Source organism: Drosophila teissieri, chromosome 2R (assembly GCF_016746235.2).
Source record: "Drosophila teissieri strain GT53w chromosome 2R, Prin_Dtei_1.1, whole genome shotgun sequence".
Taxonomy (NCBI): Eukaryota; Metazoa; Arthropoda; class Insecta; order Diptera; family Drosophilidae; genus Drosophila; species Drosophila teissieri.
In genome coordinates, this window is record NC_053030.1 from 1,485,380 (window position 1) to 1,497,762 (window position 12,383).

General features: G+C 40.0%; 1 protein-coding gene and 1 long non-coding RNA gene across 2 annotated transcripts in view; one reads left to right on the forward strand and one right to left on the reverse strand.

Moving 5' to 3' along the window:
* Positions 1 to 12,383, forward strand: part of LOC122612556 (ionotropic receptor 40a) — a 144,766-nt gene that overhangs the window by 13,694 nt on the left and 118,689 nt on the right.
* On the reverse strand, positions 6,328 to 8,223 carry LOC122614625. Its single transcript, XR_006325744.1, has 3 exons — positions 6,966 to 8,223; positions 6,739 to 6,906; positions 6,328 to 6,608 (listed from the first exon to the last, which is right to left on the reverse strand). It is a non-coding gene; the product is annotated as an uncharacterized LOC122614625 (long non-coding RNA).

Consider the following 12,383-nt stretch of genomic DNA (forward strand, 5'->3'; position numbering starts at 1 on the left):
CGGTATTCATCAGGCATATCATTGCAGTTCTTAGGGAACTCATACCCACGAATGATGTCGTTGTGTATTAATACCCAATCCGGACTTCCTAAATTAAAAGAGGTCTTAGAGGTTGTTTTTAGAAATGATTATTGCATCAAGTGTGAAATCTTATACATCAAAGTACAGTTGTTGAGGCACTAATTCATTTGGGCCTAGGGACAGCAAAAATAAACAACCTTTTGTAGCAGTCACTTTTTTTTTATTTAATTTTTTTTAGCAAAGCGAGCAGCTTTAAAAAACTTTGTTTTTTCTCCTTTGCCAGTGTTTCCTTAAGAGTCGTACAAGTTTAGCCCTATCCAATAACCGCAGATCATGGGTAACACTTTACCAAAGGTTTTCAGGGTTACGCCTTTTTCGCCTAGTTGGCCGTTGAATTTAAATTACGGCGGTAATCCCCAGTCTATGCCGGCCCGCCATACTTTTTGCAGTAGCATTTTAAGACCGATCGAGTAGCAGGATAACAGACCCAAGGGATTAAAAATCGACATTAATACTTGTAGGGCTTCTCGTTTTGTTGGTATGGATTCCCCATTTAGGACGTCTCTTTTAAGTCTCGAGAATCTAAAAGTATACTTAAAAACGTCGTTTGAGGGTTCCCAATACATACCAAGAACCTTCTCCGGGCCACCAAGTTCTTTTGGGATGTTGTTCGACTATTTGGCGGTCTCCAAAATGTTTGAGGATGGCGGTAGAGTTCGAGATCCAATTTCTTATAGTGAACCCTCCCTCAGCATGAATGTCTCGGACTTCTAATGTTACTGCGATCTCCTCAGAGTCGTCGGTGTAGCTGGCTATAAGGTCGTCCACATAATGAGCCTTTGTAATTGACTCGAAAGCTCGGGGACATTGATCCTTAAACTCCTGTGCGTTTTTGTCCCTCACATAGTGAGCTACAGGGCGAGCAAATTCCAAATGTCATTGCCCGCATGACGAATGTGCGGGGAGTTTTGTTGCCCTTGTCAAGCCACAGAAATCGTTAAACATGTATGTCGCTTTGCTGGATAGTTATTTGATGAAACATCTCAGAGATATCCGCGCACACGCCTATACGACCTACTCTGAATGCCATAAGACCCTCGGTTAGCGGGTTTAGGTAATCGGGTCCGTTCAGCATAAAGTCGTTGAGGGATTTGCCGTGACTCTTTGCAGCTGTATCCCAAACCAATCTTATTTTATTTGGCTTGTTTGGGTTTAGAGCGATGAATATAGGGAGGTACCATACACGGTTTATGTCCTCAGCTATATCTTTGGTTTCCAGTTCGAAAGCGTAGCTTTTGTCGACTAGGTTGACAATTTAACCTTGAATTTTATCGAATAGCTCTGGATTCTTGTTAATTTTTTGTCGAAGACATTCGAGTCGTTTAAGTGCGTTTGAGAAGCTTGTAGAAAGTGCTTGTCGAGCTTATATACGAAAAAAACTATAAATATGGAAACAAATTCATTTGTATGGATAGTCCATCAAGATAGGGTGGCGCCATCTATTGCGGGAAACTAAGATCTGCCGTACTGGCAACTTCGAAAATAGGGTAGTTCTCTGGCTGCCAGTGTACTGTCATTATTGTCAACTTTGACGGATCCATATTTCCGATCTGGGGTAACCTTCTGAGCCCACGCTTCCAGATTGGCCTTTTCCACTTTGGCCATCATCGAGAGCAGTTGTCTTCTGGGAGCAATTAGTTTTTTTTTTGATCGTGATTGAATTGCATTAGCAATGTGTTTCCAATAACGACAATCTAAGTGCAAGCTATATACAATTAAACAAACAATTAAACAAACAAAAAAAGTAAAATTGAACGACAAAGAAAAAAAAAAAACGCGACAAGTAGTAAAAGCCAGTGGGAAAGAAAGAGCAATTGTGTTGTACTGGATGCCAGGCCTGAATGCAGGGTAAATATTTAATAACCCCGGTTAACGAATTAGGAAGTGATTTTTTTGTTTTATTTTTTTTTCTTTGGCGATTTTTCTTTTTCGAAAAAAAAAATCATAGCGTGGCACCTTGTGAGCAGTCCCATAGGCAAAAGTTAAGCGGAAAAGTGAGCCAGCATCGCAGCGCCGTAGCCGTAGTCGTCGAACAATTGACCAGCAAAAAAAAAAATGTAAAGGAAAAGAATAAGCAATGATGACGTCGTAAAATGGAACTTCGAAAACCCTAGCTTGTCCCAAAAGCAATACCTGTGCCGCCTGCAAAAATAAACCAAAATATATTAAATAAAGGAGAAGAAACGAAAACGTAGCTGCTAGCCAGTGCAGGCGATATGACGTCGAGCTACCCTGTTAATAAGCTCATACTTTGCGACTAGTGCCATTCTCCTCAGCGATATTTACCGATATCACCTGGTAGTTCGATCAATGGGTTAATTAAGAAACCAATTCGTTTAAAGTTTAAAAGTTATCCTCTCTGGTTACTGTATAGGGATCATGAAATTGAAAAAAAAGGCAATCAAATAAGAGAACAAATGTTGTTGAAGTGAACAGGTGAAAACTAAAATACAAAGTAAAAAGAAAAGTATGTAAAAAAAAAATGAAATCGCTAAAACAAAAAAAAAGTAAACATATAATTCCGCAAGCTGAAATCAAACAAACCTAATAAAAAAACAATTCCTAAATACTTATGTGATTATATTACCAAAATAAAATAATGAAAAGAAAAAAAACCGACGACGACTTAACTTTGTAACCAAAAAACGAGAACTTTTTTTCCCAGCCGATGGCCGCAGCCAAATCCAATTCGCCGCCGGAATTGGATTTGCTGTAAGTGCTCTATTACATATATTGTTTTATTCTACTCTTTATTTAGTTATTTCGTCATCGGCAAAACGCAATGAGCTTTACAAGCTGCTGTAATCGGTTCGCATTAAAATTAGTTTTGTTTTGATTACGCCTTTCGTCTTTTGCATTGCAATTATGCATTTTTTTTGCTTTTCACTTACATGAAAACGAAGAATTTGGATTAACGTAATACAACAATTTACCTTCCCATGTTTCATTCTTATTATTATTACTATTATTATATTATACCTATTAATTATTGAATTACACTGTTTTATATAAGATTAACCCAGTTTTTTTCCAGCAACATTTATCTCTTTGCCAATAATTTACTATACTTATATATATAGCTAATTTCTTTAAATACATTTATCTATTCATAACTAATGATAAAACTAAAGATATAACGAGAAATGAAATAGGAATTTAGGTGAATTATGACAAAAATATATACTTATAGAACTGAGATGAATATGAAATGGATAGTTTATAAATTACTATGTTATTAAACGGTTATCAACATGAATTTTAGATAAATTTCTCCTAATCCGGGGGTCATGGATATCAAAGTGTCATGGCATGAGTAGAAGGTAGTCACTTCAAGGGATCCTAAGTGTAATTTGTAGGACCATAAGGATCGTGGAAGGGTGGGCATTACGCAGACTTGCGTGATAGAAGAAGTGATGTTGGCAAGTGTATCCCTTATTTTCTCCCTCTTCAGTTTTTTTTCTTTCTATTTTTATTCTATCCTTTTCTTTTTTTCTGTTCGTCCCCTTTTTGTCTATAAATATAGTACGCGAATTTTAATTATTTTTCAATAGCAAACGAGCATTTTAACGTGGCGGTTCTTTCTTTTGCTGATCCACCCCAAGCCGACTAGATATCTGAAATGTCGAGGACATCGCGTGCTCCGTTAACACGTTAATATTCCACCAGCTCAGTCTTAATAAATCGTTATATGCTACAAGCTGTCTGGGAGAATTACATTTTTGTCTCGCCAGAGCAGTCCAATTTGATAGTGACCATTTAATTTTTTGCATGTTTCCTCCAGAATTCCCGTAGCCCTTTCGTCGTCTTTAGAGAAGAGCTCCCGCGGTGTGACATACCGTCTTGTCGATGTCGTCCCAGTTGCAAACGCAGTGATGAAAGGAATAATTTTGGGTGGCATTACTTGTGCCCTGAATACTCCATCCTAGCATAGATTTTGATGCGATAGGCTCGTTGCGTCTTCCTTCACGAATTTTGCGGGGAACAGCAAAGGTCCAGTTGTTTGCGCCGATTAGAAGCATCGGTGCAGCATTCCAATACGATTTTATGGGCAATCCATGTAGGTGATTGTATTTGCTGCCAAGTTTATGTGCGTCAACGGTTTGCTTAGGGAGGACAAGGTGTTTGATTGAGTGCACGTTGTTGAGCCACAGTATTCTTCCACTCCCCATCGCCGATATCTGTACCTGAGGCTTTGAGAGACATTTTCTCCGTACGGGTGGTGTCTCCGGTCCACTGCAGACAAAGTGGTTCAGAGGTAACAGGAACCTTGAGGAGCTTCAGAATTCCTTCATCGATAAGTGTTACAGATAAGCCCTCGTCCAAAAACGCATACGTGTCGACCTTTGCTCCGTTCCCATATAGTGTTACCGGCAGGATTCGAAAGTATGATTCTTCGAGGCCAGTTTCTTGATGCTTGATGCTGCTTATGCTAAATTGTATATCCAGTCACTGAATGATTTTACAACATGGATAGAAGCACTGCGTGGATGCATGGCCCAGCTTAGTTTATGATGAGTGGGTAACTTGTCAACAAGCTCGCGCAGAAGCATTGGGTTGTCAAGATGTGCGTACAGGTTACAGGCCTCCATTGTGGCGCACGCGTTGCGCACTGCCATCGCAAAGTCGATTAGGGACTCCAATCGATCTTTGTGTATACTTTTATTTTTACGGATTTTGTCGATGAGCCGGTCGAGGATCTGTTTCGGTTGCCCAAAGAAGGTTTTCAGCGTCTTAATACCCTCCGGGACGAGTTCCGGCAGTAGCAGCTTATCACGAACCAATTCGTAGGCTTTCCCTTTAAGACACTTCTGAAGACGAAGCATGTTCTCAGCGTCTGAAAATCCGGCTACCGAGTGAACAGCTGCTCGTACATGCTGATGAAGATTGGCCAGTCTGCTGGGTTGCCATTGAAAGTCGGCAGATCCGCTGGTAATATTTTCCTTGCTGCTAGTTGGGATGCAGTTGGTCCAAATAATAGGATGTGCCTTTCCTGTGTCCCCTGCTGCTGTGCAAGTATTGCATATTTCTGCTCGATATATTTTTTTTCCACTTGGCGTGTCTCTTCTAGCATCTCTATCATCAAGTTTTTTGAGCATGGAGTATATGATGTCTCAGCTGGCTTATTGGGATTGGATTCGATTTGTATTATGTCGCCATCTTTCGGCAAGGTATTTGCCAGTTCGTTGCGATGTAAAGCGGCTTGCTGTGAGGTGGAAGGGGTATCGTCGACAAGTTTGCACAAGTCGCACGTTCATTGTGACTGTGCAATAGAGGCATCGACTCCAACGCAGGCGAAGTGGTACCAAGTACCGAAGTGGTACCTTGCATACGTCGCAGTTTTGGACGCCGCTAGATAGACGGCTCTTATTGCATGAACCGCAAAGAGTTAGATCTCTCTCCATTTCCGCTATAAGAATTCAGTCGGTTTCACAACTAGTGGCGTCGTTCCCTGGCGTGATCTACTTCAACAGAGTTCTACACATGCATAGCCTTCATAAGTGTACGTGTGTGTTTTGGCTTATAGGTATGCGTCTGTTCCGTGTGAAATTCACAAATGGTTGGCGTCACTTTTAATTGCGCTTTATATTGAGTATTTACAAAGTTATTTAAAGAAATCTTGAGGCACTAATTAATTTGGGCCTAGGGAGAGCAATACTAAACAACCTTTTGTAGCAGTCACTTTATTTTTATTACATTTTTTTTAGCAAAGCGAGCAGCTTTAAAAAACTTTGTTTTTTCTCCTTCGCCAGTGTTTCCTTAAGAGTCGTACAAGTTAAGCCCTATCCAATAACCGCAGATCATGGGTAACACTTTACCAAAGGTTTTCAGGGTTACGCCTTTTTCGCCTAGTTGGCCGTTGAATTTAAATTACGGCGGTAACAACAGTTTTCAACCAGTTGAGATAGTACCTTTCGATTAAGTGGTGTGATAAATAGTACATTTTATACTCGAAAATTAATGTTTTTGGAGGCAGTTTTCTCAATTTTTATCCAATTTCGACAAATACTTTTCATTTGTTTTCTCTGAAAATGCTAATATGTTACATATTTAATGTTTTAAAAACAAAAAATAAATAAATTTTAAAGAAAACAATTTAAAATTTTTTTTTATTGTCATTTTTTTTATCTATTTTTACCTTTTTTTTACCTTTTTGTTCAAAATAATCATTCAATTTTACTTCATTTAATATTTTTGAAGAATAATTAATCATTATACATTCATTTAAAATCATTACAAAGTCAGGGATTGAAAAACAATTCTGATAAAGAACATATTCAAGAACAACACCTCATACTTCAACGCCATGGAATTTTTTGGATTCAACCCTTTTGAACTATTACCTGTCGAATGCGATGTCCCACGCAACGATACTAAATTTGAATTTAGTATAGCATTTGTATCTAATGCGCCACTGTGCGCCGTCTTATTGCAAAACGATCCGTAAGATAGTTTCATTCATTCAGTCCAAAACATGAGTCGCTTCACTTGATATATTTGCAGGACTTCAACTACAAGATTGAGCACCTCTATGAGACAAAAATAAAACATGTTGATTCTCTGAGTCGAGTCTCGTGTTACTATTTGTCAAACTCTATAAAAGGAAGCTCAGATTAAAGACCAACACAAGCAGCCTTTTAGAAAGAGGATGCATACCACTTCAACATTCAAGCGCTAAAATTACATCCTTGTTGTAGTGGATGGCTTTTTGAAATATATCTGGCTCTACCCAACTCGTAGCGCCGGTGTCGAAGAAGTGTTTATCTGTCTCGAGAAGCTGTACATTCCTCGCCGCATAGTTTCTGTCTCCACTAAATCCATTCATTCCTTTCGAAGAAACTCAAAGCTATATTTCATGTCACGTGCCGTGAGAGCCGGCTACCTACTTCAAATAGACTCTGATAAACTCTACGGACAGATATCAAACCGCGTAACCCTTCCTTCCCCTGGCCGCATATGGCCATTGTCTCAAAATATCAATTAAAGGTCCTGGTATCTGGAGGCGTAGAGTTGATAGATGCTCGTATGTCATTGGGTTTCCTTAAAAAGAACTTTGCTTCCCAAAGTTCTCCAAAATTCGGACAGTGCTGAGGGTTTAAGTGCCGCGGAATATGCCGCTTCGTGAGTTCTGGAACCACAACGTCAATGACTTTTTGGCTGAAGACCTTCGTCCACTGCTGTACAGACTTATCTGCAGCGATTAAATTAGTACCGCAGTGGCTGTACATGTGTCGATCCAGTCCTCTTCGGCTGATAAAACGTTGCGGTGCCCAGAGGAAATGTGCGGTGATACCGGTGACCAGCTCTATATAAATAGCTTTACAAATGATACAAATGAATAGCTTTATAAATGAATAGCTAGTAGTATGTATGAATGATGTATGATATGTATGAATGTTATGAATGAATACTGTAGTATGTATGAAAGTATGCTTTAAATGTAGAATGGCGTGTTGGCCAAGTGGCAGAGCTGTGAGGCAGAACTTATTTCGTGGATAGTGCCTAAATGATTGGAGACCTATGTATGGTGAGAGGTATAGTTAATTGAACCCAACTGCGAGTAAATTTGTGTGTCCCGTTCATGTCCTGAGATCAGAGGTATGCGCACGCGGCATATTCAGAAGATGATCCATAGCAAAACATATGCATCTGGAGAGAAACAACATTGCTTAAGTCGAATCCAAGCCAGCGTGGACCATGGATTTGTTGGATATCTGGGAGCTTTTCGATGTATTGCTGCCAAAGCTCAGCTAGCGTGTCTGGTAAGGAATCATCTCAGTCAAGTGCTCCAGGTTTGCTGAATGCGGAAGGTCCAGGTGTCTTTCAGGAGGATCTTTGACATAACGATCACGGGTGCTAGGAACTCCAACGGGCAAAGACATTCCTAAGACATGTTCTGCAAGAAGTTATTTATTGCGTTTGTCCTTCGCAAACTGTTGGATCATGCGAATGGCCATATATTGAGCTGTGGTAGAAAGATGGTCAATCATTAGAACTGCCCGAGAATCGAGAGATTGGAAGCGTTGGAATGTCTGATGATGGCGCTTGCATTGTGGCTTGTATCGAGGCTTGCATCGGGTCTTGCGACGGACGTTGGAAGCTTTATGTATTGATATTCAAAAATGCTGCAGTAAATTCTGCTATATTCTATTACAAATTGATTATACAGGCTTGTCGAAAAAGCAGGCCTACTAATTTTTGGTGATTCTGATTAAATTGTTTTGATAAATCATCCAGTGATCGGAGGCGTTGAAGAAAATTTTGTTTTGTTTTCTCGCTAAGACTGTCTTTTTTAAAGTTGCGGTAGAGCTTGGTTAGTCTACCCTTTAAAGCCAAGTGCGTTGTATAAAGATAAGCTGCTGCGTTGCTGAGAAAGGTGGATTTCAATAACCCTAATGAATTTATTTATGGTGTGAAAACTTAAAATCGAAACCAATGGTATTCAACAAATATATTCGCGATCATTTTTTCTCTGCTCGAGCCGGTCGTTGATCGATAAATTGGAAAGGGAAACAATCGCCCATACAAGTACAACAAAAGAATAAACCAGCCAAGCGATACGCACAAAAGATTGAGCTATTAAGCAAAGCCCTAGATGGACAGACTTATAAAAAAATTAGAAAATATATACAGTACAGCACAAGACTTCCAGGCAATGACAGAAAATTGTGCAATTTATAAGGTGACAATTTTCAATGGCGTAGAGATGACCACTGTAAAAATAACAATACCTATTATAACAACAGAGGAAATTTCCCAGGTAGCCTATCTAGAGGCGACCCAAATATAGGAAATAATCAGTGAACCCAAGTGTTGGAGCAGTAGTTGAATTGGAAAGAAATACTTGAAATTTGTATTGTTAAAGCAGTAGTTTAAGTTAGAAAGAAATACTTGTGGAAATTTGAAAACTCGGAAACTTTAGAAAGATAAGAAATGTAAATATAGCATAGCAGCTTACATACGAGCTTAATTTGTAGTTGCCCTCATTCGATTACTCTTCTACTGAGTATACCTCGTGTGAGCAGTTTTTTCGTAAGCACAGAAGAGTGAAGCTGGGCCAGCGCAATAATCTAATCGTTTTTTATTTGGGAAAACTCTTCCAGATTTTTCATGGCGCCTAGAAGGGCGCTTTAGCATTGGTGAACGGTTAGCCCCAAATCTTGAACGTTTAAGTGTCTTCGTGCACACCAGCGAGTTAGAGGATGGGTCATATCGATTAATTCGTGTTGGAGGCAGATTGTTTAATGCGCCAATTCCGTATGATGCCAAATTTCCCCTGTTGCTGTCCCAAAAGTCAGAATTCGTTACGTTGTTTCTTCGGAACTTACATGGAACGCATTATCATGCAGGTGCCAAAGTGATGGTGTCGCTTTTGAGGCAGCAGATCTGGCTAATCAATAGTCGAGAAGCATGCACAATTATTGTCCGGGACTGTGACCACTAATTTCCGTATAACCCTGTTCTGCTTGATCAGATAATTGGTAATTTGCCCGCCGATCGGGTCAAGAAAGTTGAAGCTTCGCGGAAAGCCCCCCATTAAGACTTATGTGCCTGTCATCGTGTGTTTTTTGTCAAAGGCGGTTCATCTTGAGCTCTTCGTCGATCTATCTACTGACAGCTTTCTATCTGTTTTTAAAAGGTTCGTCGAAAGGAGTGGTCTGCCGGAGAAGGTGTAACGAACTGATTTCTTAGTTTCTGCTCGCTACGGATTGCAACGGCTAGATTTGTCCCATCAAATTTATGATTTGTGGGATTGCCCGACCAAAGAGAAGACCGAGTTTCTGATTAGAATAGCCTTTTTTAAGTGACGCTTGACAAAGTGAATCCTGATATACTCGCCTTCGGATGCGCTTCGTCGCTCCTTTGTCGTCCTTCTACAGCTGGTCCCGCGTCGCTTTCGACGGCGTATCCGTGCCGGCTCGACTGATCCTTAGGATGTTATGGGGGCAGCGTGTATCGTCCGTGAGTCAAGCTATCTCTCTTCCCCGAACCTCCATTGCCGACCACTGACTCCACCGTCCCTTTTATGTGTGCCAGGCACTCGTCGCCTCTGCCAACGGACCACCTGCTGGATCGTACGGGGCTTAGGATGTTATGGGGGCTGGATGTATCGCCCGTGAGATAAGCTAGCGCTCTTCCCCGAACCACCTTTGCCGACCAATGACGCCACCGACCCTTTCTGACCACGCCAGGTCCTTGTGATCGCTTGTTCTTCTCTTGTTCTTCGCTTGTAGAGATCCTCCTTGGAAGCCCGCCTCGACACTCACTTGTCGTTCACTTGTTCCGGGTATCGCTCCGCGTACTTTTAATGTCTCACTGTCGACCTCCGCGTATTTTCACTGGTTGACCGTACGGATCTCCGTGTACATTTACTGACTGACTGTCTCGAGCTGCGCCTGCGCCGCCCTTTTATAGGTCACGTTAGTTCACGGTGCGTCCTCTTTGTGTTCGTCCAAAGTCCACACCGTTACCGTTCGACCTCTGTGCCCTTGGCCGGTTTGGGTCGATAATCTTAGACTAGTCATCAGGTTAACATGTTTGAAAACGTTGTCCAACACTGATATGGTCTTCCAACTTTTCAATAAAAGCACAGCATTATTTAATGGAATTTGTCCATATATAAATGCCCACGCGGCTACAGTCTAGTTTTTTTTCACAACCAGAAAAAATTTACTGCTGTATCTTCGTGCGTGTCTTCTTAATAGAGTTAGAGGTTACGTGCATCTACTGACTAGCATCGTCAGATTTGTGAAAATAGGTATAGAGTGATCTGCTCCCGGGCTAGAAAAAAAAACAAATCGTCTTAAATTATATGTGGCATCTATTTTCCGCCTTGGAGCACCAAACACGGAGCAAAACCTCCTCGGGAGGACACAGGCAGTCAATCTCCCAATTGTTTGTTTTAACCGAATGAAACCACGCTTTTTTGGCAGTGTCAGTGTTTAACCTTCCGGCATAGGAATATTTATGGCTACTTGGACATCTCGATCCATATATATAGGTGCTCAATAAAACAGCTACCAAAATTCCGCACGCCAGGATATGTTAATCCGCACCTGTTGACTTTTCCTGCTTGGCGAAAATATTGGAAGAAAAAAACGGATTGTTTTCGTATATGATGGTTAAAATTAAGTAGTGAAAGTGGTTGTTACTGAACCATATGGGTGTCAACTGGCTAAAGTGTGTTTCGTAAACGGAGTTATGTATTAGTCACATACAGTCTTCATCCTCTCAAGCACCGACAACATGGATCACCATTTCATCTCTGAAAGGCCTACATTATTAAAAGAGCATTTAAGAAATTATAAAAATTATTGGGAGACTGAATGAGAAAAAAAAGAAAAAACTAACCGAAATTAAAAGACTAGACAAACCTTAAATAACAAGACAACTTCTAATTTAAATATTGCTACCTCATCTGGCCCAATGTTACTTTTTATTAGAAACAGTCTCGATATTATGTATAGTTTTTAGGAGTTAGAAAAACAAAGAGCTTACTATAACCATCAGGACAAGAAATGAATTTCAAGAGCTCTATTACATATAAATAAATAATTTAAATAGTATCTTGAAGAAGTCATGAATTAACAGACCTGTAGTTTTCCTGAATTGACATGACAACATAACTTAAATCGAAAGTTTTTCTAAGGAATCTTCGAATATTCTATCACGAAGATTATGGTCGGGTTAGGTAGAGAAAGCTAGGATTAAATTGAACCGAAGACCTTGCTACAGTTTAGTCCTGCCGCAGTCGATAAATTTTTGCTGTTTTAAATTTCTAGTTCAGTTTTTTTACATTTTCTTTTTCTTTCTTCGTATTAAATTTATAGGAGTCGTATCATATTAATTTCCGAAGGAATCCCAAAAATTAAAGTATTTGTTGACTGTTAGGAAAGGGAATCTGAACCACCCAATCTCCGAAAGAGCTAAAGGTTTAGAGGATTCCAACCGCCATCCTTCCTTACTTAGTAAAAATTGTGTAGAAGAAGTACAACTAGTGTCGAGAATTAGTTATACCACTCGGACGCTCATTCTTAGTCATCCGTTACATTACATTAACGCCCAGCGTATGGCAAGCCACGGCACGATTATTAGCGCACTTATTAGATAATATTGATGGTTTGACTCTGATCGGATATAAATACTTAATTATCGCTCAGCTTAATAATAATTTAATATAATATAATTATAAGCAAGAGAGAACGCTATAGTCGAGTTCACCGACTATCTGATACCCGCAACATTGAACAAGACCAGTTGTAATAGTAAATATTAACGTAAATCAATCTTTGTTTTCCTCTTGC